Source organism: Magnolia sinica, chromosome 10 (genome assembly GCF_029962835.1).
Source record: "Magnolia sinica isolate HGM2019 chromosome 10, MsV1, whole genome shotgun sequence".
In the NCBI taxonomy this organism is placed as follows: Eukaryota; Viridiplantae; Streptophyta; class Magnoliopsida; order Magnoliales; family Magnoliaceae; genus Magnolia; species Magnolia sinica.
The window spans coordinates 51,807,993-51,834,234 of record NC_080582.1 but is presented as its reverse complement, the minus strand read 5'-3'; the positions used below and the strand labels follow the sequence as shown (position 1 = coordinate 51,834,234).

The 26,242-nt window shown below is 37.9% G+C and overlaps 1 long non-coding RNA gene and 1 other non-coding gene across 2 annotated transcripts; one reads left to right on the top strand and one right to left on the bottom strand.

The window, feature by feature from the left end:
- Positions 1 to 3,418: 3,418 nt before the first annotated feature.
- On the bottom strand, positions 3,419 to 4,044 carry LOC131257466 (uncharacterized). Its single transcript, XR_009177429.1, has 4 exons — positions 3,941 to 4,044; positions 3,758 to 3,862; positions 3,600 to 3,674; positions 3,419 to 3,499 (listed from the first exon to the last, which is right to left on the bottom strand). It is a non-coding gene; the product is annotated as an uncharacterized LOC131257466 (long non-coding RNA).
- Positions 4,045 to 25,727: 21,683 nt separating this feature from the next.
- LOC131217747 (small nucleolar RNA R71) lies at positions 25,728 to 25,834 on the top strand. The gene has a single exon (XR_009157338.1). It is a non-coding gene; the product is annotated as a small nucleolar RNA R71 (small nucleolar RNA).
- Positions 25,835 to 26,242: the final 408 nt, after the last annotated feature.

Here is a 26,242-nt window from a genome sequence, read left to right as displayed (position 1 = left end):
GGTTATAAGTTTAGGTTTAGGTTTAGGTTTAAGTTATAGGTTGTATAGCTTTAGGGAATTGAGAATAGGTTAAGGTTTAGGTTTAGGAAAACGGGTTCGGGTTCGAGATCGAGTTTAGGTTTGGGTTTAAGTTTTAGGTTATAGGTTATAGGTTTAGGTTATAGGTTAATGTTTAGGTTTAGGTTTAGGTTAAGGTTATAGGTTTAGGTTTGGGTTTAGGTTATAGGTTATAGGTTATAGGTTAAAGGTTTAGGTTTAGGTTATAAGTTTAGGGATTTGAGAATAAGTTTAGGTTATAGGTTTAGGTTTAGGTTAGGTTTAGGTTTAGGTTATAGGTTTAGGGATTTAAGAATAGGTTTAGGTTAGGTTATAGGTTATAGTTTAGGTTAAGGTTATAGGTTAAGGTTAAGGTTATAGGTTTAGGTTTAGGTTAGGTTATAGGTTTAGGTTTAGGTTTAGGTTTAGGAATTTGGGTTCAGGTTCGAGTTCGGGTTATATGTTTGGGTTAAGGTGTAGGTTTAAGTTAAGTGAATTAAGTTTAGGTTATAGGTTTAGGTTTAGGCTAAGGGTATAGGGATTCAGATTCAGGTTCAGGATCAGGTTTAGGTTTGGGTTTTTAAGTTTAGGTTAGGGAGTTGAGATTTGGATTAGGTGTAGGTTTAGGTTTAGGGATTTGAGATTAGGATTAGGTGTAGGTTTAGGTTTAGGGATTTGAGAATACGTTTAGGTTTTAGGTTTAGGTTTAGGTTTTAGGTTATAGGTTATAGGTTTAGGTTGTAGGTTTAGGTTAAGGTTTAGGTTTAGGTTTGGGTTTAGGTTATAGGTTATAGGTTTAGGTTATAGGTTAAAGGTTTAGGTTTAGGGATTTGAGAATAGGTTTAGGTTATAGGTTTAGGTTTAGGTTTAGGAATTCAGGTTTGGGTTCGGGTTCGGGTTATATGTTTGGGTTAAGGTGTAGGTTTAAGTTAAGTGAATTAAGTTTAAATTATAAGTTTAGGTATAGGGTATAGGTTATAGGTTATAGGTTTGAGCTAATACATAAACACAGTCTGTCCTAATGGCCAGGCCACTCCAATGTTGTCTAAAGAAAATGGACAACTTTATCATGGTCATAACAGCGGTTCCCACCTTCCAGGGACCCCCACTCAATATCCGAATAGCTCAGACGCACATTCAGGTCTGCTCCATCAATGTTTAATACATAAACATGGGCCTGTCGAAATGGCCAGGCCACCCATATTGCTATCCATAGGAAATGGACAGCTTCGTCATGGTCATAACAACGGTTCCCACCTTCCAGGGACCACCGCTTATTTAAATCATAAATTAGCTACCCATCTAAGGTTGGATAGATTGTAATACTTAATACCAACCTTCCATACTTAGTTCAAAAAAAGGAAGAAAAAAGAAAAAGAAAAAGGAAAAGAAAGAAATTGCATGTAAAATTACCTCGAAGAGAAAACGCTTTTGACAGCCTCGAAGACCTCTTTAACAAGCTTTCTAGCATCAATCTGACCAAAAGTAACAGCAGTTAGTTGTTGCAAACAGCATCCATGTGTTCTATAGTTTACGTGAATTTACAACCTCATGTGTTCTATAACATAAAACAATATTCATGAAGCATTTACAAAGTTATGGAAATTTATTTTCACAATATTGGCAAACTATTTTTACTAGCAAGTGTTTAGGCAAATCAACTTTTAGCCAAAGTCAACTCCATGGCAGCTTCCATAATCCATTATAGACCTCTAAATCACTAGCCACAATATCTGCCTTATTCCTAACCTCATGTGTCAAGAACAACACATAACGCCTTCGGTACAAGTAAGGTTCTCCAACAAAGTTGGCTTCTTAACACCTTCCACAAAATTATCTCATATTTATAATGTTGCATTTAGTGCAAGAATAAAATTCATATACAAGCTTCTCAACTTAGTGCAAGTCAACTCACCTTTGTTTAATGCCAATAAAGATGCATCTAATAAGGCCAAATATGCATGTTCAGATTTTCACCACAGATAGGATCGAATCCAATATTTCCCCACCAGAAACTTGAAAATCAGAAACTTTTGTCATGATTATAGAGATTTATCATCGTCATCTAAGCCTTGCTCGATTCTATTTATAAATTTTGCAAGTCTACTTATAATTATCATTGGCTCTTAATCTATTTATAATGAAAATCTTAAATATCACCTGATAATGATCTTTGATAAAGCTTGATTGGAACGAATAATTTGGTGAAGATTAATGTCCATGAGCTCATAAACAATGTACACATCATTAAATGTTTCCCTATAAAGAGGTGATATTATATCTTTGATAGCCACAACCTGTATGACAGAGAAAAATGCAACCAATACAATCTGTTACAATTCAAAGGAGAAAAAAGATTTGTGACTACACCGATATTCTAGTACATTACGAACGGCTACCTACGTACCTAAAAAGTCAGATTGGGATCAAGCCACTACATAGTTTTTTTTAATTAACCAAGTTACTAAAGGTCATAAATTTCATATTTAACAAAGTATCATTGAACATCGTCTCAAATTGTTTCTGGATGGTGCATTTAAAAAAATTCAAATACACAATCAATGTGTATTCTTATTACATCTCGTACTGCAACTAGAGACAACGTTCTGTCGATACTTCAGCTACATTTGAAATTGAAATCCTTTAGTGACTTGGTTAATAAAAAAACAAATGAGAACAAGCCATAATTAATAAAACGGATGCTAAAGATTAAATAAATAAAAAAGGCAACTTGATCAAAAAATGATTTCAATGAATAATCAAGTTTTCGTCATACAAATTACCAAAGCATGTCCTAGAGTTTAAAAAGTTAAACAAAACTACTAAATATTCAAATTCTCATCAGGAATTTGGGCCAAACAATAATTTCACCCAATTAAATATCTTCAAATGTCTTGTCATCATTAAAAAACTCTGCTGTACGAACATTGATATGATCTATTACAACTCTGATGCATTCTAGAGGGATGCCTGTATTATCTGACACCATCCGCCCACTAGCAATAGTTCAACCATGGATATCTCTCAATTGAAAAATTTGTTCCATCGATGGAGTTGTTGCAGAGTCTTCTCGAATACTTGAGGGCTCACGAGATCGATGGTTTGCCTATAAATAAAATAATGGTTTCATGTAAATAATAATGCTACTTTTATCTTTAAAAATAATAATTATATCATTTAATCATGACAAATGTAGTACCTGAGATGCAGTTGTATCAGGGGAGTGGTGACGTAGTTGGCTTTGATGAGTAATTTGTTGCTTAAGTTCAGCAAATTGTTGCTCAACAATCATACGAAATTCTTGTATTTGAGTCATTAATGCTTCAAATTTAACCTCAATGGACATACGTGCATTCCTCTCCGATCGAGCTTCTATGATGTTGGTGGTGGCAACCTTCATAATAGTCTTAGAAATACCAAAAGTCATCCCCCTAACCCGGCCTCTGCTATCACGACCACAAACCTAAACAATAATTTTTAAGATTAGTGATGTGTGTATAGTATTATTATTTTAAAAAAAATCAATGACAATGTATGTAAAGTGAGTAGAATTGATGGAAAACCTGTGAAACTGGGTTGTGGTCTAAATCCTTGTGCTTACTGGAAGGATCACTGCCAGCTATCGATAATATTCTTTCCTGTTAGAAGATAATTATTACAATAAATCCTTCATTGTACTTAAATAAAAAAAATTGATTAAAAATTGAAAAATTATTCTCACCGCTGTTTTAAGACGTGTTTGTGTTGGGTAAGACCCATCAGGTCTGCTATGAGTGGCAACAAACAAGTCAGTCCTGGTGATGATAGTATTTGGATTTTCTTTTCGCTGTAATTATATAAACAAATTAGTTAACGAGAATTTATATTCATCAATTAAATTATCAAAAAATGTAGTACAAATTACCATTTTCTCTAATGTCCTAGCAGCACCTCATCTTCCAGTCGTGTGAGGGCATTTCACCTTTACTCTGGAAGTCTTTCCCTTCTTGCAACGATTGATTAATAATTTTGTGGATTGTAGATTAATGAAAATGTCTCAATCCTCTTTCTTTATACCAATGTGAAAATTTCTTCTTCTTACTACATCTTTATCCAATTTATCATATTCCTTTTGCAAATTGTATTTCCATACCTTCCAAGCTTTGCTTACTTTCGAAAATGCATATTCTTTTAACTCATCATTGATGTCGTACATGGCCTGTTTCATTAAATTAATAATCAAACAATCTTATTGAGTACGAACTAGAAATAAAATTAAGAATAAACATGCTCACCAAAACCATAGACCAAATATTATCTTTAATTGCACTAGGCACTTTGCACCAATCAGCGTATGAAATTGGATAGTGTGTCCTACCAAGTTGCCCTAAAAATGTGTTGGAAGGCGCTGATGTTTCTCCGACTGGTTGTTTATATTCATTTAATTCAAGTCTCTTCCTTGTATTGCTTCCTTGGGCTGAAGTTGATGAACCACCAAAATGCGACATAATTCCTGTAATTTTATAAAACAAAATAATATCTCATTATTATGTAATTGGCATTCTATTAATATTTTGATAGCTAAAAAATTGTAACAATCATTACTAAATAGATTTAAACTCACTTGCAAACTGATTTGAATCTTATTAGTTTCTTTTCCATTTCCTATGACATGAGGTACTTGGCTCACTCTCTACCCATGATTTTTCCTGTACATCTCCATTTTCTTCATATAAATCATCGATTAATGAAAGTGATGAAGAACCTATATTCATTCTGGCCTCAAACTCAAGTGGATCTTCAAATGCATATGCATCTTTTGTCAATCTCTTAGGAGCATCCAGTATAACATGCCAGTCATCTCTAGTTTGACAAAATCAAATTTGTTTCAGGATCTATGAAACATCCATTTAATTTATCTTCCATATGCACCCAATCACAGTAGAAGAGTGCTACTCTGAAGTCGAAGTAGTTCAATTTGAGAATTTGTCTAATGATGTCATAATAAGTGACTTCTTCTTCTATAGGATTCCTATCCCTGACACTTGCCCTAAAGCTAGTTAGTGCTTTCATTGAGACTCCACGATTATATGTTGTTCTGTTCATTTCGGAATTCGCAGTGTTAAAAACATATCCATTTATTGAGTAAGTATTATATGATATGCATTTCAAGTCAGCACCATCAACAATTCTCTTAAATTAAGACATTTCTTGATTATTTAGTTGATGTTTTAACCAAGGAATGTATTCCATTGGTTTTCCTGCTAACAAATTACCCTTTCGATTTTGTCTTGTACGTGTTTGGCCCTGGATGTATGTTTAGTACTTCCTACAAATTCCAAATCATAGCAATTAATTTTATGTATATAACAATGTTTATTACCATAAGCCATTTAAAAATATAAAAAAGAATAATAAACTTCATTAACTTACTACTCCCATTGATGATTTTCAACATGTTGTTGCAAAACCCATCTGCGTGCTTGTTGGTATTGCACTGTAGTAAGATCATAAACTTTTCCTTTCTTATCATTTTGGGAATCACCAACATTTTCATCATCGTCATTGAATATTTTTAGTCCCTGCTTATGACCTCATATTGTATTATTAGGATAGTATTTCATGCAGTACATCATAGATTCCTCTATAATGTAGCGTTCCGCAATACAGCCCTCTGGGTAAGCTTGATTCATCACATACTTCTTGTATCTTCTTATCATCCTGTTAAATATTAAAATTAGGTATTGATGAAAAAATATAAGCTATTTTGAAAAGGTTAATAAATTAAAACAGTTAAAGTTACCTCTCAAAAGGATACATCCATCGATATCTGACAAGTCCGCAAAGTTGTGCCTCCTCCGCCAAGTGCATAACAAGGTGTGTCATAGAAATGAAAAACGATGGTGGAAAATACTTTTTGAAAACACATAATGTTTTCACTCTTTTATTTTTCATTTCTTGAAGCTCCATACGATGAATTTCTTTAGAACATATAACGTTAAAGAATCTTGACAATTGTATAATGGCGGCGCGCAATGACTCTTCATTTCTTGAAGCTCCATACGATGAATTTCTTTAGAATATATGACGTTAAAGAATCTTGACAATTGTATAATGGCGGCGCGCAATGACTTTTCTTTCTCGAATGAATGCATCAATAATACGGGAAGTAACTGCTGTATTAGAATGTGATAATCATGTGACTTAAGGCCCTTGAGTTGATAGTCATCCATACTGATATGATGTTTCTAGTTTGCACTATACCCTCTCAGAACTTTCAAATCACTCAAGGTTCGACAAATGAGTTCTCTTTCAGATCTGGATAATGTGAAAGGAGCTTTAGGTAATAACAACTTACGTTTTTTTCCTCTGCCCAATATTTTGATCTTATCTTAATAGCCATAAGATCCTGATGGGCTTGTAAACCATCCTTAGACTTGTCCTTCATGTCCATGATTGTTGCAATAAGGTTCTCATTAACATTTTTCTCAACATGCATCACATCCAAATTATAACGAATGGGCATATGCTCCCAATACAGCAATGTAAAGAAGATTGATCTCTTCGACCAAGCAGTAAGGTTAGACTCCTCATCCGTGGTCGTCTTCCTCTTATTTCCTATATGCTTTCCGAACTTGGTTTATATATTATTCATTTTAACCAATACCTGTTCTTCAGATAATTGGAGCCTGCCAATTTTTATCATTCCCATTGAATCAAGATCTTTGGCTCCTAAAGATATGAGCTCTTGGGAGGAATCTTTTGTGCCCCATATAAGAAAATTTCTTTTCATGTTTTAGCCAAACAGAGTCAGTCTCCTCACTACAAACAGGACATGCATACTTTCCTCCTATCCTACACCCAGAAAGATGTCCATAGGCTAGAAAATCATGTATTGCCCATAATAAAATCACCTTCATTGTAAACCTGTTCTTCCCGAATGAGTCATATGTTATAGACCCTTTCCACAATTCATTTAATTCTTCAATTAATGGTTGTAAATATACGTCGATGTCATGCCCTGGACCATTTTTTCTAAAAATTAAAAGTGTTAACATAATAAATTCCTTCCACATACATAAATGAGGTGGAAGATTGTATGGAACAATCATAACAGACCAGCAACTATATGAGATGCTCATATGCCCAAAGGGGTTGAATCAATCTGTTGCAAGTCCCAACCGAACGTTATGTGGATCCACAGCAAAATCACTAAATTTTCTATCTACAAACTTCCACATAGAAGAATCCACAGGATGATGGATGTACGAGTCATTTTTAGCCCCCTTTGAATGCCACAATATATTCTCTATAATCCATGATATGCTATAAAGTCTTTGTAACCTTGGTGTTAATGGGAAGTATCTTAACACCTTCCATGGTACATGTGAGACTCTTGATCTTACAACATTATTCACTTTCCATCTATTTGCTTTACATGTAGAACAAGTTTCCTTATTAACATACTCCTTCTAGTATGGAATAAATCAATATGGCATGCATGTATCACCTCATAGTTCACACCTAACGAACTGATCAATCTCTTTGCATTATAAGTACTATCTAGTAGAGTTCTCACTTGGCAAAATCTTCTTGAGCAGTTGCAGCAAACTCGTAAAGCTATTATCTAACCACTGATATCTAGCCTTCATGCTCATCAACTCAACTGTCACTGACAACTTTGTATACTCGCGTTTACACGATGGATATAGGGGTTGTACCGCATCCTCCCTTAATTTATTGTACTGAGTATCATTGTCTATGTCATCTTGAGGCTGACTACTATGTTCCTCATTAACCTCATTCATACATGCATCTAAGTCATCGGGTTGAACACGACCAAAAGTATCATTAACCAAATCAACCATTCTGGGCAACAACTCTTCATTACAATTAGTGTCAGATGTACTAGGAACCTTGGCATTGACACCCATATTGGGAAGTTGTTCTCCATGAAAAAACCAAGTTGTGTATGTCTAATCTATACCATTCATAATCACATGCTCAGAAACTGTATTTAGTATTTTCTTCCCACGCACATTACGATATCCAGCACAAGGACAACTATACCAATCAACACCCCTCGAATTACTTTTCACAAAAATAATAAATGGTACAATGCCTTTAATGTATTCATCACTCAATATATCTTTCATCATCCAATTCTTGATCGGGGGCGTCAAATCCATTTCTGATATCACGTGTATGCAGCATAGAAAAAGTGAGATACAATAAAAAAAGAGGCTTTTCATAAACTGTCAAAACATACCACACATGTGGTCAGCAATCACAAAAAAATAAAGATCTATATACATCTGCAAATATATGCACATGATCATCCATACCACATGAATTAATTAATTACAATTTCCCAAGAAGAGTGCAAATCATTGAATCATTGAATTTAATCTAGTCATCAATTATTTATAAAGAATTACTCAATTAGAACTAACATTTATCATCATTTTCATATTGTATTAAGAAATCAATAAGATAAACAAATGAATATAATTAAACAATGCCTACTATCAATTAAACGATTTTTTTCGTAGGTAAAAATATTTACAAAACTTTTACCGACGAATTGTTTCGTCGGTAAAAAATAAGTTAAAACTTTTACCGACGATTTGTTCCGTAGGTAAAAATATTTCACAATACTTTTACCTACGAAAATTTTCGTAGGGAAAAAATGTGGATGAGACTTTACCTACGAAATATTTCGTAGGTAAAAACGTGGATGAAACTTTTACCTACGAAAATTCAGAGGAATTACTAGTGTGTCTATATTTCGAGCTAATACATTTAAAAGCAACATAAAAGGTAAGTAAAGCAAGAAACATCCATATGAAGATATTGAGGGGAATTACTAGTGTATCTATATTCCTTCTATGTACTAGGTTGATTTTAAGTTGATTATGACTAAGATGTTGGGATGGATGCCTTAAGGCATGTCATTATTTGTTCATATTGCATCCCTATGACATGGTGAATTGTCCTTGCCATGAGTTGAAGGAATATCTGGAATGTTTCTTGCTTCATAGCATTCCTTGAAGGCTAACAATTCAAAAATCGATAGCCTTCAAAGAAAGATCCCACGTCAACAAAATTTTCAGCTATTACTATATTAATGACATTTGTCATCAGCTTCACCTTGAAACATAAATAAACAAGTAAAAGAAATATATGACAATGAACAAAAAATCCCTTTGAAAAAAAAATAATAAAAGAAGGAAAAGCATGAATAGTAAATAAATGAAAGATCCATAGAATAGAAGCAAGTTAAGCATATGTAATAGCATGAAACCAAATCATGACATCAAATCTCTCTATACTTTTATGTGCAGAGACAGTAATGTAATACCATCTGGATGGTAACCAGTTTCTATGGAGTCTAAGATGGAAAAGGAAATCCCTTTTTTGGGCCTTAGAAAAAATATCCCATTTCAATATATTTAATGTCAAGTACAAATGCAACACACACTTAGGATGTGTGCTATTTGGGATCCCAAATGTCCATCATATGATCCCACGAGTCCATATGTCCTTATCCAAAAAAACAAGTTATCCACTCATCAGGAGACACATGCCTTGTGAACAAAATGCTAAACATTTACCAAAACTAATCAGCTATTTGGAGAAGGTTCTTACTTAATCAACTACTTCAACTCAAAACTTCTGTAGCTCCAATGAATGTATGAACGGTGGGCATTAAGTCCCACCATTTCCTACCATGGGGTCCACTTGAGTTTTGGATTTGTCTCATTTTGAGGTCATGTCCTAACATGAGTTGGCAAAATGGATAGACTGGGTGATTTCTCATAAACATGTCCATGGGTTCTCGCAGACATCGTGGTGGGTCCCACTTAGGGGGTTGAGTAAAGTCAATGGAGAACTAATTTACTCTGGCCGTGAAGTAGAGTTTTGAGTAAACTTTGCTAGGCCATGGTGATGTATGTGTTTTATCCATGCTGTCCATTCATTTCCCAGCTCATATATTAGTGCATGGGCCCAAAATTGAGTATATCCAAAGATGAAGTATACCACACCATATGAATCAGTGGCAGCTCATATATTAGTGCATGGGCCTAAAATTGAGTATATCCAGAGATGAAGTATACCACACCATATGAATCAGTGGGAATTAAACGCCTACCCTTGAAGCCTTCTGGGGGGGTATACACGAAAGTTTTAGATCAAGGTTATATATTTGTGTTTTCCTTTCATTCATGTTTACCTAGCCTTATGAACTGGTTGGACGAGAAATAAACATCTTCAAGCTATTGGACTGAACACTAAACAGTTGTCCTGTTTAGTGTTCTTTCTCTTTATCGGTGTTTTGTGTTTTTATGTTTTTCATAAAACACATGCATGGGGCATCTTTGAGTGAATCCAAACTGTACAACTTGAGACTAAAATCGCTCTTTCAAATTTGGAAGGTGAAATCCCTAATTTTAAAATTCTCAAAATCCCAAAATCCTAAAATCCCCAAATCCCCAATTTGTAAAATTAGAAAAACCAAATTCAAGGTCAACATTCAAATCTGTAAGCCCTAAAATTCCCAAATCCCTAAATGAGGGTCTACATTCGAATTGAAAATTCACAAATTACTAAATCCCCAAATTCATAAATCAACATTGAGATTGAGAGAGAGAGAGAGAGAGAAATACCTCACGTTCATGAATCTAATTGAATTGAGCTTCAGAGAGAGTAAGGCAGGTTGTGATTGAGAGAGGAATGAAGGTGGTGCGTGGATAGGGAGGGACTTGGACCACCGCTCGGCCAAACGAGGATCGGCAGGGAGACAAATGAAGAGTCGAGGATGGGGTTATTTTTGTTGCGAGTTGAGATGGACAGAGATTGAGAGAGATGGGGAGTCGAGATGGAGAGAGAGAGAGAGAGAGAGAGAGAGAGAGAGGTGGGGAGAAAGGAGCGAGAGGGCTTTTTTGTGGGCACTAGAATGAAATGTGGGTGCGAAATGTGGGCGCTGGAATGAAATGTGGACGCCCACTTGAGATGAAATGCGGCCCCACCCTAATATATATCATTTATCTTTGCCATTCATTAAATTTAACTAATGTTTTAGGGCTTTATCCCAAAAATTTTGGAAAATAGAAGGCTCACATGGACCACACCAGAAATCAACGAAAGGCACTTGATCTCCACTGTTTCCCATGGTGTGGTCCACTTGAGCTTTCAATTTACCTACTTTTGGGGGCTAATGCATTAAAATTAATGTCAAAATGGATGGATGGCTGAGATTAAATACAAATATTGTGATGGGCCCCATAGAACTTCTAATAGATGTGCCTTTGCCATGAGTGGTGTTTTGCAAGTCGCTGCAACTAGTAGGCGTCTCTTGGACTGACCTCACCATTTTCTGTGGGCCTCACTATGATGTATTTGTTATATCCACACCGTCCATCCATTTTAAGATATCGTTTAAAGTCATGAGCCAAAGAATGAGGCAAATATAAATCTGTAGTGGACCACACCATAGAAAACAGTGGGGAGAGTGATTCCCACCGTTGAAACTATATTAAGGCCCATCGTAATGTTTATTTGAAATCCAACCCATTCAAAAGTTAAAAAATACATTAAATAAGGGAAAACACAAATATCATATTGATATATATATATATATATATATATATATATATATATATATATATATATATATAACTTTTGTTGCCTTTAGAAGTTTTTAATGGTGGGTGTCACTGTCCCACTGTTTTTTGTGCTGGGGTCCACTGGAGCTTTGGATTTAACTCATTCTTTGGGTATTGCCCTAAAATGATCTCTCCAAATGGATGGAAGGTGTGGATATAAAACATACATCATGGTGGGGCCAAAAATGAGAGGTATATAAATATCAGGTGGACCACACCACATGAAAACAATAGTGATTGGATATCCATCATTTAAATCCTCGTAAGGCCCACTGTATCGTTTATTTGGCATCCAATCTGTTTATTAGGTCATACATGCCCAGATGAAGGGGAAAACAAAAATCATCTCGATCCAAAACTTTTATGGCCTCCAAAATGTTTTAAATGGTTGCGCTCATTCAACACCGTTACCTGTAATGTGGTCCATTTCAAATTGGGATATGCCTCATTTTTTGTCTCATGTCATGATATGATCTTTAAAAATAGATGGACGGCATGGATTAAACACATACATCATGGTGTGGCCAGGCCATAGAGCACCAACCACCAGCCATTGGATGGTGTTAGGGGGAGTAGCTAATCTGTTCCCCTTATTTGTGGTGTGGTCCATTTAATCTTTTGATATGATTCATTTTTTGGATAATTCACTAAAATGATTTAGAAGAATGGATGAACGGTGTGGGTTGATCCCAAATTTATAGGTAAATCCAAAACTCAAGTGTACCATGCCACGCGAAACAGTGTGGAATAATAATTTCCACAAAGGTGGTACTCGTCGTGCAAGCTGCCCAAGTGGTTGTTAAGGATTCTCTTTATTCCACCTGGTGGGCTTGTCAAAGATATTATTCAGGTCTATAAGAGCACTTATTAAAGCATGATACAGCTTGCCACTAACAATGGAAAAATGCAATTATGTGCCTATCACCAGCAACAGATCTTCATCCATGAAGGTGACAATTGCCATGCAAGTTGCACAAGTGCTTGGGAAGGATTCCCATGATTCCACCTGGTGGACTTGTCAAGGATAATCTTTGGGGTCTGTGGAGCCCTTATTAGTAGGGCTATCAATGGGTTTGGTTTGGGTCGGGTCTTATAGCACCTGTTCTTGGGCTAACCAAGTTCGGGTCTTACTAGGTACTGGTATGGTTCTTGAATACCTGGACCTGGATCTGATTGGGTTCGAGTACCCATCAGGTATCCATCAGGTCTTTGTATCTAGGTTGTGAGTTGGGTTTTGGAATTGTAATAGCATTTACATGGTTGAACCCACCCGATGGATAGATTACATCGCACACACGTGCCACTTTGACATCATTAAAATTATTATATATCCATCATTAAAATCCTCCTAAGGCCCACTGTACTGTTAATTTGATGTTCATTCAACACTGTTTCATGGAATGTGGTCCACTTAAGATTTGGATATATCTCATTTTTGGTCTCATACCATAAGATGATCTTTAAAAATAGATAGACGACATGGATTAAACACATACATCATGGTAGGGCTCACAGAGCACCAACCACCAGCCATTGGATGGTGTTAGGGGGAGTAACCAATCCGTTCCCCTTATTTGTGGTGTGGTCCATTTAATCTTTGGATATGATTCATTTTTTGGATAATTCTCTAAAATTATATTGAAAAATGGATGAACGGTGTGAGTTGATCCCAAATTTTCGGTAAATCCAAAACTCAACCTACATTGTTCATCCATTTTTCGAGATCATTTTATAGAATTATCCAAAAATGAATCATATCCAAATATTAAATGGACCACACCACAAATAAGGGGAACGGATTGGCTACTCCCCCTACACCATCCAATGGCAGGTGGTTGGTGCTGTGTGGGCCCCACCATGATGTATGTGTGTAATCCATGTCGTCCATCTATTTTTAAAGATCATCTTATGGCATGAGACAAAAAATGAGGCATATATAATCTGAAATGGTCCAGTGGACCCCCAGCACAGAAAATAGTGGGACAGTGATGCCCACCATTAAAAACTTCTAAAGGCCACAAAACTTTTATATCAAGATGATTTTTGTGTATCCATACCATTCATCCGTTTTGTCGACTCATGGAGCACATCCAAATTTCAGCGTACTAAGTAAGCTCCATGAGGTAGACCATGATTTATGTATTTGATCCACTCCGTCCATCCATTTTATCAGATAAGTTTAGGACTTTAACCCAAAAATGAAGCATATCCAACACTAAAATGGACCACAAAAACAAGTGTGAAGTGAACGTCTACTGTTGAAAAATTCTTAGGGGCCACATAAGTTTTAGATCAAGCTTATTTTTATGTTTTCCATTCATCCATGTCTATACGATCTTATGAACAGGTTGGATGACAAATAAACATCATTGGGGGGCCTAGTAAGGTTTCGACGGTGGAAATCATTATTCCCACTGTTTCCTGTGGTATAATACACTTGATCTTTTGATATGCTTCAATTTTGGGTTCAACCCCTTAAATTATTTGGAAAAATGGATGAACGGCGCGGATAGACTACATACATTCATGGTGGGCATAACATACATTGATCCAAAACTTTCGTGGGCCATGTCAAAAGAAAACAGTTTTCTCCTTTGATTTTCATATCACTTTTCTATGACCCACTGAAGTTTTAGATCATATTGAAAATTAGTCTTTGGGGGTTTAATGGGATGTTTCATCACATGAACTGTTCGGATTAGATTCCCATGACACGTGTGGAAAGTTTCGCACGTGCACAGGTGAGCATGCGTATGAGTAACACCTAATCCACTCCCATTTTCAAAGTAGAAAACGAAACATTGCAATCAAACCCTACCATTTTGGGGAGGAGTAGAGAGGGAGGGCGGTCATTGTAGACAGAGAGAGAGAGAGAGAGATTGTAGAGAGGGAGGGTGGTCGTTGCAAACAGAGAGAGAGAGAGAGAGAGAGAGAGAGAGATTGCAGAGAGGGAGGGCCGCCGTTGCAGACGGAGAGAGATTGCAAAGATAGAGGGCGATCGTTGCAGACAGAGAGAGATTGCGGAGAGGGAGAGTGAGAGATTGCAGAGAGGGAGAGTGTATTTCTCCATCTTCCCCTCTTTTTAAATCTCCAGCAACATTGAGGTATATCTCTCTCTCTCTCTCTCAATCTCTCTCAATCTCAATTCTGATTTAGGGTTTTTCAGATTTTTGGGTGGATTCCACCGGAATGTTTATTTGCCATACAACCTGTTGATATGCTAGGTGGGGCTCACGGTGATGTTAGTCGCAATGGACCGTGTAGCCCACCTTACCCAACAATCCAACATGGATTTGAGGATTTTAGGGCTTATAGATTTGAATGTGAACATTTTAGAATTTTAAGGAGCTGAGTAATTTTAGAATTGGGAATTTCACCTTCTGTCTTTTATTTATTTATTTTTATTTTCTTTATTGACATTTATAAACATCTAAATTTGGAATTCATGCATAGTAGTAGTTATAGTCATGAATCTGATTTAGCTATTTCTTGAACTTGGTATTTAGCTCTCTCTCCTCTCTCTCTCTCTCTCTCTCTCTCTCTCTCTCTCTATATATATATATATATATATATATATATATATATATATATCTATATCTACTCATTTTAAAATTTTTAATTAAAAACCAATGATATCTTTCTTCGTTTCTTCAAAATCCATAGCTGGTTTATTGTTATTTTGCCAACTGAGTTTGCTGCCGAGTTAACTCACTTCGGTTAAATTCTGCATTCTGATTCAAGCCCATATACAAAGAGTGCACCATTGGGACTTGGTAATAATCATTGTATCATGAAGGCCAACTGTCCAAGATTCCTATTACACTTAGGACGCGGTTCAAAGAGGGCAGATTTGGTTTCAAGCCGAGTGACTCAATCATTCTTTGACTCAAATAATTAAGTTATCTTTACTTACTTTATTATATTATTTAATTTTCTATTTTTTCAAATATTATATACTATTCTCATCACATTATTTCCAACAATCTTAAAACCAAATATTCTGGTCTTGGATGAAGCTCGTAGTTGTAGTGCATACTTGGATCACTGAAGGTTCATTTCAGTTAGGTTGCTTTCAGTGGCTGTTCATGGCTCCCTAATTCCCTAATTTGGCTTGTTTGAGAAATGTACAGATATGTAGGGTGTTGAGATTCTAAAAATCCCTAATTCCCAAATTTGGCTTGTTTGAGAAATGTACAGATATGCAGGGTGTTGGTTTGTGGTGGTTATATTGGTTCATTTCAGTACATAGAAGGAATATAGATACACTAGTAATTCCCCTCAATATCTTCATATGGACGTTTCTTGCTTTCCTTACCTTTTATGTTGTTTTTAAATGTATTAGCTCAAAATTGATGGAGCAGACCTGGATGTGCGTCGGAGCTATCCGGATGTTAAGCAGGGGTCCCTGGAAGGTGGGAACCGCTGTTATGACCATGATGAAGTTGTCCATTTCCTATGGACAGCATTGGAGTGGCCTAGCCATTTGGATAAGCCGTGTTTATGTATTTGGTCAAGATTAGAGCAGACCCGGATGTGCGTCGGAGCTATCCAGATGTTGAGCAGGGATCCTTGGAAGGTGGGAACCACTGTTATGACCATGATGAAGCTGTACATTTTCTATAAAAAATATTGGAGTGGCCTGGCCATTTGGACAGGCTGTGTTTATGTATTAGCTCGAAATTGTTTGAGCAGACCCTAGTATAACCCTAAACCTAAACCTACACTAAAAACTAATACCTAAAACTAAACCTAAACTTATAACATAAACATATAACCTACAACATTAACCTAAACCTATACTTATAACCTAAACCTATTCTCAAATCCCAAAACTTAAAACCTAAACCTAAACCATAACCTTAACCTAAACCTATAACCTAAACCTAAACCTAAACCTTAACCTATAACCTAAACCTTAACCTATAACGTATAACCTATAACCCAAACCAATAACCTATAACCTAAACTCAATTCCCTAAACCTTAACCGATAACCTAACCTAAACCTAAACCTAAACCTATAACCTAAACCTATAGCCTAACCTAAACCTAAACCTATAACCTAAACCTAAACCTATAACCTAAACGTATTCTCAAATCCCTAAACCTAAACCTACACCTAATCCTAATCTCAACTCCCTAACCTAAACCTAAACCTAAACTTGAAAACCCAAACCTAAACCCGATGCTGAATCCGAACCCAATTTTCTAAACCTAAACCTTAACCTATTCTCAATTCCCTAAAGCGATAACCTATAACCTATAACCTAAACCTAAACCTAACCTAAACCTATAACCTTAATCTAAACCTAAAACCTAAATGTGTTCTCAAATCCTTAAACCTAAACCTACACCTAATACTAATCTCAACTCCTTAACCTAAACCTAAACTTGAAAACCCAAACCTAAACTCGATCCCGAACCGGAACCCGATTTCCTAAACCTAAACCTTAACCTATTCTCAATTCCCTAAAGCTATAACCTATAACCTATAACCTAAACCTAAAACCTAAATGTATTCTCCAATCCCTAAACCTAAACCTACACCTAATCCTAATCTCAACTCCCTAACCTAAACCTAAACCTAAACTTGAAAACCCAAACCTAAACCCGATCCCGAATGTTCACTCCCAAAGTACAGGGTTGTGATGTAGTAATAAACTCGGTGAGACCGAGGTCGAATCCCAAGGGGCTGATACTTGTACGTTATCTGAAACTAGGTAGAAATAGAACTAGCTTAAGATGAAATCTAAATCCAATATAAAGTGATGAATAATGGTGAGAGATTAATCTAAAACTTAAGAGAAATCAAAGACAGGAAACTCGGGATTCAGAGGATCCACTTGTAGAGATCAGGGAGATCTTACGCCTACTTCAAGAATCATGGAACTTAACTGAACTTACCTGATAAAAGTTTCAAGAGATGAAAGGTATAGGAATTAGAATGGATTCCATCACCAAACCATGCCCAGGATACAAAGTAAACAACAGGATTAAACTAATTACCAACCAATCAACATGTTATGAGGGTTAGGAAGGGTACCGTCATCCGACCATGCTCATGAGACTATGGTGAACAATAGGGTTTCTTGACGTCATAAACATGAAAAAAATGAAGAAACATGCTTAAAGCCATCACAGACCTGTTGTAATTTTAGTCACAACAGACCATTAAAAACTGAAAACATTCCCTTACAATCAACCCAATACCTAATCCATTCAGTTTAAACAAGAATTAAAGGCTTAAAATTCTTCCCATCACGCTACAAGCTTCACCCCTTAGCCCTAGCTAAGGGGTTTAGCCACACATGAATGGGCTAGACCCTTTAGACAAAGCAAATAAACAGAAAAAGAAAAAGAAAAGAACAAAAAGGAAAGAAAAACCAGATATCACTTCCTACTCCAGCCTCACGTCCAGCCACGTCCAAGCCTCAGCCGTCTTCCTTCTTTCTTCCCCCCCTCCACAACTGGCCGTCCCTCTCCTTTATACATGCCAGGGGCGGAGGAGGGCTGGAGTCCGCAGAAGAGTCGACTGCGGAAGCTCTCTTTACGCATAGCAGTCCGCCAAACTGGAAAGTCGGTGGCGTGAATAACCCTTACGCAGTCAAATTCGGAGCCTCCCAACTCCCATTTTCCTTGCATTCTATCCATAAAATCAACGTCCCTTGGGACGTTTTTGAATGAGCTACATGATGGACGGATCAGATCTTCTATCCGATCATTGCCATGATCGTGCAATGGCCAAAAAAGGAACGCCCAGTGTCCGACGCTAAAACAGGGATTGCGGATGACACTTGCGCTGTTTCGATGGTGGGGCCCACTTCGTTGTTATTTTGTAAATCCAAGACGTCCATTAAATGCAGGACGAAATCTCGGTCGGGAAAGGTTAGTTTGTACTTGGATGTAGTCCGGCCCAAGGAAGAAAATCGCATTGCACTGGTTTGAACGTTGCAGGACTGCTTGCTTGTGACCTCTGTAGCGAGCACATGTGCCTGCATTGATGAATAATGTGAACATGGGTTCGACCTTTGCGAGCCCCTATACAAGGTGGACGGCTTGGATCATTCACATGGGCCATGATAGTGGCCCCCCAGCATCCGCCAAATCCGTCCGTTGGATGGTTACGCAGCAGCAACACGGCAGTTGCAGTTTTTGAAAAGGAGAGACGGGTCAAACGTCGGTTTGACCATCTTTAAGGTGCAGTGCACAGATGGTGCGCATGCGCATTATGTACACTCCACACAAGGTGGGGTCCACTGTGATGTTAATCCGAAATCCACTCCACTAATTCATTTTTTCTCCCCATTTAATGGGTTGAAGCCAAATTGGAAGTATATCCAGACCTCAGGTGGGCCAATAATTAACGGTTTATGGGCTGATCTGTCGTTTGAAATACTTCCACAGGGATCCGATGGCTGATTTTTTGGTGTATATGGTTAATTTATGGTCCTCAGGCCATGTATGAAGTTTCGAGCCGAATGGATGGTTGAAACCATGTGATCTTGAATCTTGGACAACTTTTGGGCCTCTTTAACGTGAACGGCTTGATTCCCTCAGATCTTTGTCATGTAAATCCATCAATCTTGGTCCTCTGAAATCCGTCCCTTGCTTTGGTGACTTCGGAGCATTAATTCTATGCTTGTAGTATCCTTTTTCAATCCAAGCTCCTGATTACACCGATCTTGCATTCTGGACGTCTTTCGGGCTACTTGAGCATCAGTTTCTCGATTTTCTTAGATCCCTAGGGTGCAAATCTGTCGATCTTGGTCTCATGGGGTCCGTCCCATGCTTTGGTGTCATTAGAGTGTTAAATTCATGCTTTAAGTACTCTTTTTCAGTCCATGCTCGTAAATACACTCTGCATCACAAACACGATTAAATCGGGCCATTAAACGGTATCATGCTTGTAAATCCATGCAATAACTGGGTCTAATATGCAATATTTGACCCACAACACAACCCCCAACCAGCATTTTGCTAGTCCCGAGCAAAATATGTGAAAATTACTTTCAGAACTAAAAGACAATTCCTGTAAACCCGAGTGACTTGTGAACAAATAGTCGAGATGTGAAAATTCTAAGATTCATGAATGTTGGGTATAATTCTCTCCGAGACTCAAGCACATGGTGACTTCGTAATTAAGTTCAAAATATTAATCTGTCAATTAGAACAATTCTAACATTGAATACCATGGATGTATAGTCTAATCTCGACTTATCAACATTAAGATTCACCCCTATATTTAAGGATATCATTTTTAACCAATAAGGGAATTCACGATAACCCAAACTTGTCTCACACATTATCTTTTTCTTCTTTAAATTTTTAATTTTTTCATAAAAAGTAACGCCAAGAAGGGGAATCGAATCCTCACTGATAGGGAGCAAACCTATGGTAAAGACTGTACACCCAACTCTTTTTCAAACATCATCCGTGGGGAATCGAATCCTCACCTATAGGGAGCAAACCTATGGTAAAGACTGTTCGCCCAATCCATTCAATTTCCCCAAGTTGGTTCCTTTCATGTTTAGTGATTAGCAAGTTAATCCTTCAATATTGAACTGAACCCTTAATGTGAAAGCGAGATGTGATATGTAAAATTATGATTCAATCAATGTTCAAAACTTCTAATCATGGATTAATAGTTCTAACTTAACTGTGAAATCTAAAAAATAGTTGAATCCAAGAGTCATAAATTCCAACATCACTTATCTTGTAATTCTAAATCCAAGATAGCCGTCAAAATCGCTTCGAATTTATACGAAATTCTAGAAAAAAAAAATTTAAAAATTTTTCACAATTTCTGCTCAAGACTAAGAAAACACTGATTAGGGAACTTAATCTCCCTACCCCCAACCTAAAATCTACATTGTCCTCAATGTAAAAGAAATAAGCATGCAATGCACATGGGACAACGAAAATAAAGAGGAGTGATAGAAAGATAGCACCTAGACGAAAGAATCAAGAGGCTTTCCAAAAATATCTACGTAAGAGCAGGTCAACACAAGAGAGAAACCAATAGAAGTACAATAAAAATAATAAAAATAAAATCCTACCTACACCACTTTCGCAGGTGCTCTCGATTGCATTTAGCATATGCAACAAGCCTTTAAACCCCTAGGTTGCCCCTAGTGGACGAGTTGTAGTCTCATGAGGGTTTGCAGCAATGTTACCCACAAACATTTGAACTAACTAACTAAAATAAAATAAAATAAAAGGCTGGGTTGCCTCCCAAGAGTGCTAAGTTTACCGTCTATCCTAAAACAGCATAAAGGAAACTATCCTAGTCCTAGGAAAACAGGAAACCTACCTATACCTCCATCAGACTAGGAGGTCAATCCTGGTAAATAGGATCAGTCAGAGGTATGGACATGTCCTCTGAATCGAATTTCTCGACAAATGGCTTTAAGCGATGTCCATTTACTTTAAACTCCTTGCCATTGTCAAGATCTCTTATCTCAACGGCCCCATGAGGATACGCAGTAACCACAATGTAAGGGCCGGTCCAACGAGATCGAAGCTTACCTGGAAAGAGATGTAATCGGGAATTATACAAAAGGACTTTCTGACCAGGTGTGAATGATTTTCGTAAAATACGTTGGTCATGAAACGCCTTCATTCTGTCTTTGTAAATTCTCAAGTTCTCGTACGCATCGTTCTGGATTTCTTCAAGTTCATTTAATTGAAGTTTACGTAGCGAGCCAGCATTGTCCAGATTGAAATTCAGATTTTTGATCGCCCAGTACGCTTTATGTTCCAACTCCACAGGCAAGTGACAAGCTTTCCCATAGACAAGTCTAAAGGGAGACATTCCAATAGGGGTTTTAAAAGCAGTACGGTATGCCCATAAGGCATCGGTCAATCTGATTGACCAATCCTTACGATCAGGGTTAACCATTTTCTCCAGGATATGTTTCATCTCCCTATTGGAAATCTCAGCTTGTCCACTTGTCTGTGGATCGTATGGGGTGCTCACCTTATGAGAGATACCGTATTTCTTCATTAAGCTCTCGAATGGTCTATTACAAAAGTGTGAGCCCCCATCACTAATGATGGCTCGAGGCGTCTCGAACCGTGAAAGAATATTCTCTTTTAAGAATTTAATGACCGTGCGATGGTCATTATTTCGGCACAAAATTGCTTCGACCCATTTAGTGACATAATCTACGGCGAGTAAAATATACAAATTTCCAAATGATTGGGGGAATGGTCCCATGAAATCAATGCCCCAGCAGTCAAATGCTTCTATGATAAGAATGAGATTCAAAGGCATCATATTTCGACGGGACAATGCTCCCAATTTCTGACAACGCTCACAAGCCTTGCAAAACTCATGAGTGTCCCTGATCATAGTGGGCCAATAAAAGCCACACTGTAAAATCTTGGTCGTGGTCTTTTTAGCAGAAAAGTGACCACCACAGGCCTGTGAGTGACAGAAGGAGATGACACTCTGATGCTCATCGTCTGGCACACATCTCCTTAGGATCTGGTCTGGGCAATATTTAAACAAATATGGATCGTCCCAGAAAAAGTTGCGCACCTTGGTGAAAAATTTCTTCTTATCTTACACAGTCCAATGTGTCGGTATGGAACCTGTGGCAAGATAATTAGCAATATCAGCGAACCAAGGTGAATGGGAGACTCTGAACAGTTGTTCATCAGGGAACATATCATTGATATGAGTCACCTCAAGGGAATCAGAGGTATTAAGGCGAGACAGATGATCGGCCACTACGTTCTCTACTCCCTTTTTATCTTTAAATTTCAAATCAAATTCTTAGAGTAGAAGGATCCATCGTATCAGGCGGGGCTTAGAATCATTCTTAGAAAGAAGATACTTAAGTGCCGCATGATCTGTGTAGATAATGATCTTGGATTCGATCAAGTAGGACCTAAATTTATCTAAAGCGAACACTATGGCTAGGAGTTCCTTTTCCGTAGTCGAGTAGTTCACTTGGGCAGAATTTAAAGTTTTACTTGCGTAATGAATGACGTAGGGCCTCTTATCTTTTCTCTGGCCTAGAACCGCCCCAAGAGCATAATCAGAAGCGTCTCACATAAGCTCAAAAGGAAGGCTCCAATCGGGTGGCTACATGATGGGTGCAGTGGTTAACATGCCCTTAAGCTTGGTGAAAGCTTCTTGGCATTGCTCAGTCCACTCGTATGGTGCATCCTTTTGCAAAAGATTACATAAGGGACGAGAGAGGAGACTAAAGTCCTTTATGAATCGTCTATAAAATCCTGCGTGTCCTAAGAAGGATCGCACATCTCTGATGTTCTTGGGCGGAGGTAGGTTAGAGATAAGATCGATTTTTGCCTTATCCACCTCGATTCCTTTGGACGAGATAATACGTCTAAGGACAATTCCCTTATGAACCATGAAATGGCACTTCTCCCAATTAAGTACCAAGTTCTTTTCTTCACATCTTTTCAGCACACATTTAAGACTTTCCAAGCACTTGCTGAAAGATGGACCGTAAATAGAGAAATCGTCCATGAAGACCTCCAGATATTGCCCCACCATATCAGAAAAGATACTAAGCATACATCGCTGAAAGGTGGCAGGGGCATTACATAGTCCGAATGGCATCCTTCGGTAGGCAAAGGTGTCGTAGGGGCATGTAAATGTGGTCTTTTCCTGGTCTTCAGGGGCTATATCTATCTGGTTGTAGCCCGAATACCCGTTAAGGAAACAGTAATAGGAATGACCAGCTAACCTTTCCAGGATCTGATCAATGAATGGTAAAGGAAAGTGGTCTTTCCTCGTGACGGTATTCAACTTCCTGTAGTCAATGCACATTCTCCAACCAGTAGTGACTCTAGTTGGCATGAGTTCATTATTAGCATTGGCTACGATGGTGATTCCGGACTTCTTAGGGACCACTTGAGTTGGACTCACCCATTGACTATCTGATATAGGGTATATGATACCCACGTCCAATAGTTTAAGAACCTCGGGCTTAACCACTTCCTTCATGTTTGGATTTAGTCTACATTGTGGTTGCCAAGCGGTTTTTGCATTATCCTCAAGATATATGCGGTGAGTACAAATCAAGGGATTGATTTTCTTGAGGTCCGCTATCGTCCATCCCAGGGCTCCTTTATGCTCAATGAGAGTAGATATGAGCATACTCTCCTGTTCTTTCTTCAGGTGGGCAGAGATCACCACCGGGTATGTCTCATCTTGACCTAAATAGGCATATTTCAAATCAGAGGGCAAAGGTTTTAGGTCAAGCTTCAGCGGCTTGAGGTTAGATGGTAGAGGCACTACATCGGTTTGTGGCAATTCTTCAAATTGTGGCCTCCACCGGTTAACTTCAAGTACCGGTGCAGTATCAAGCAAGGTGCACGTCTCCCTAATCATGTCATCATCAAAATCATGGGAGTGGGCCAGGCATGTCTCTAGATGGTCGGAGGATAAGGTCAGAGGTGTCGTATCTTCCACGAAAGAGTCAATCATGTTAATTTCATGGAAATCGTCATCATCCTCTGAGTTGCTGCCGTTATTGAAAAAGATGTTTGACTCCAATATCAAATTTTGAAAAGACATAGTCATGACACCATTCCTGCAATTGATAATTGCATTTGACGTGGCAAGGAATGGGCAACCAAGAATGACGGGAATCTGAGTGCTTATGTTATTGATGGGTTCGGTGTCCAGGATGATAAAATCTACAGGGTAGTAAAATCTATCGACCTGGACTAACACATCCTCAATTATCCCTCTTGGTACACGAACAGAGCGATCAGCAAGTTGTAGTGTGGTCAGGGTGGGTTTTATCTCACCCAAATCTAACTGTTTGTATACCGAGTAGGGAATCAGATTTACGCTCGCTCCTAAGTTAAGAAGTGCGTGATCAATTCGATGGTTCCCGATTACACATGATATGGTTGGGCTACTGGGATCCTTGAATTTCTGCGGCACGTCTTGCTTCAGGATGGCACTCACTTTCTCAGTCAAGAAGATTTTCTTTTGAATAATTTACCGTCTTTTGGTCGTGCATAAGTCTTTCAGAAATTTGGCATATGAAGGAATCTGTTTCACAACATCAAGTAGAGGAATATTAACTTTCACTTGTTTCAACACCTCCAGAATATCCTGAGAGTTAGAAAGACGTTTTGGTGCAACCAACCGTTTGGGGAACGGAGCAACTGGCTTCTCTAGAAGTTTTGGTTCTAATTTTTATGGGGCATCACTAGATCTATCATTGTTGTCCTCTTCTGGTGCTTAAGGCTTTTCGGGCCTAACCGGAAGAGTTTTATCAATGATCTTTCCACTCCTAAGAGTGGTGATGGATTTAGCGTGCCCCATCTGATTTGAAGAGCTGGGATCACTAATCTCGTACTACGGTTTAGGGTTGGGGAGAGGTTGTGCAGGAAGCATCCCCTTTTCTATAACCGTCATACGAGAATCTATCTTTTGCATAAAATCTATAATTCCCCGCATTGCCTGAGCCAGCTCTTGTATGGAATTTTGAACCGGTTCCTCTTGAGGTTTCATTTGATTTGGATTTTGATTGAAGAAACCTTGAGGGGTAGCCATTTGTCCATTCCTCCAACTAAAGTTTGGATGATTTTTCCAACCAGGATTGTACATATTGGAGTTAGGTCCAATAAAAGGTCTTTGATACTTGTTTACGGCATTAACTTGTTCATTCAACACTCCTCGAAAGGCGGGTATTGTAGGACAATTTTAGTTGTATGAATGTTGCAATCACAGATGCCGCAAACAATTTCATTAACCTTATCCTTCTTTCCTTCCATGGCCTCATCTTTCTTTATAAGAGTAGTCACTTTACACTTGAGATCATTCTCTTCTTTCAAGAGATATAATCCACCTTTCTCCTTTAATTGAGTCGGCCTAGACGTGGTGTTTGATTTTGGGTAATAGTCCCAAGATTGTGTTTTTTCAGCCAGACTATCGAGGTAGTCCCATACCTCGTCGACATCTTTATTAATGAACTCTCCATTACACATTGTCTCGACCATTTGGCGCATGGAAGATGTCAGTCCATCGTAGAAGAAATTTGTAATGCGCCACGTTTCAAATCCGTGTTGTGGGCATGAACTGACCAAATCTTTGAACCTTTCCCAACATTGGAAGAATGTTTCATCTTCCTTTTGGGCAAAGTTCATGATTGCTTTTCTGAGGGTAATCATTTTATGATGTGGGAAGAATTTTTTTATGAATTCCCTCTGCATGTCGTTCCATGTGCCAATGGATCTAGGACACAGTGAATGTAACCACGTCTTAGCCTTCTCTTTTAAGGAAAAAGGAAAGAGTTTCAGCCTGATTGTATCCTCAGATACATTAGGAAAATATAATGTAGTTATAATCTCATCGAACTCTTTCAAATGTAAATATGGACTTTCTGATTCAAGTCCATGAAATTTGGGAAGGAGTTGGATAACTCCTGGCTTGATGTCCATTTGTACTATGTTTTCAGGGAAAATCATGCATAAGGGCGTACTCACTCCCGCCGGTTGTAGATAATCTTATAAAGTACGAGGCGGGGGTGCCTGATGCACCTCATTCTCATCTTGGGTATCCTCCACCCTGGG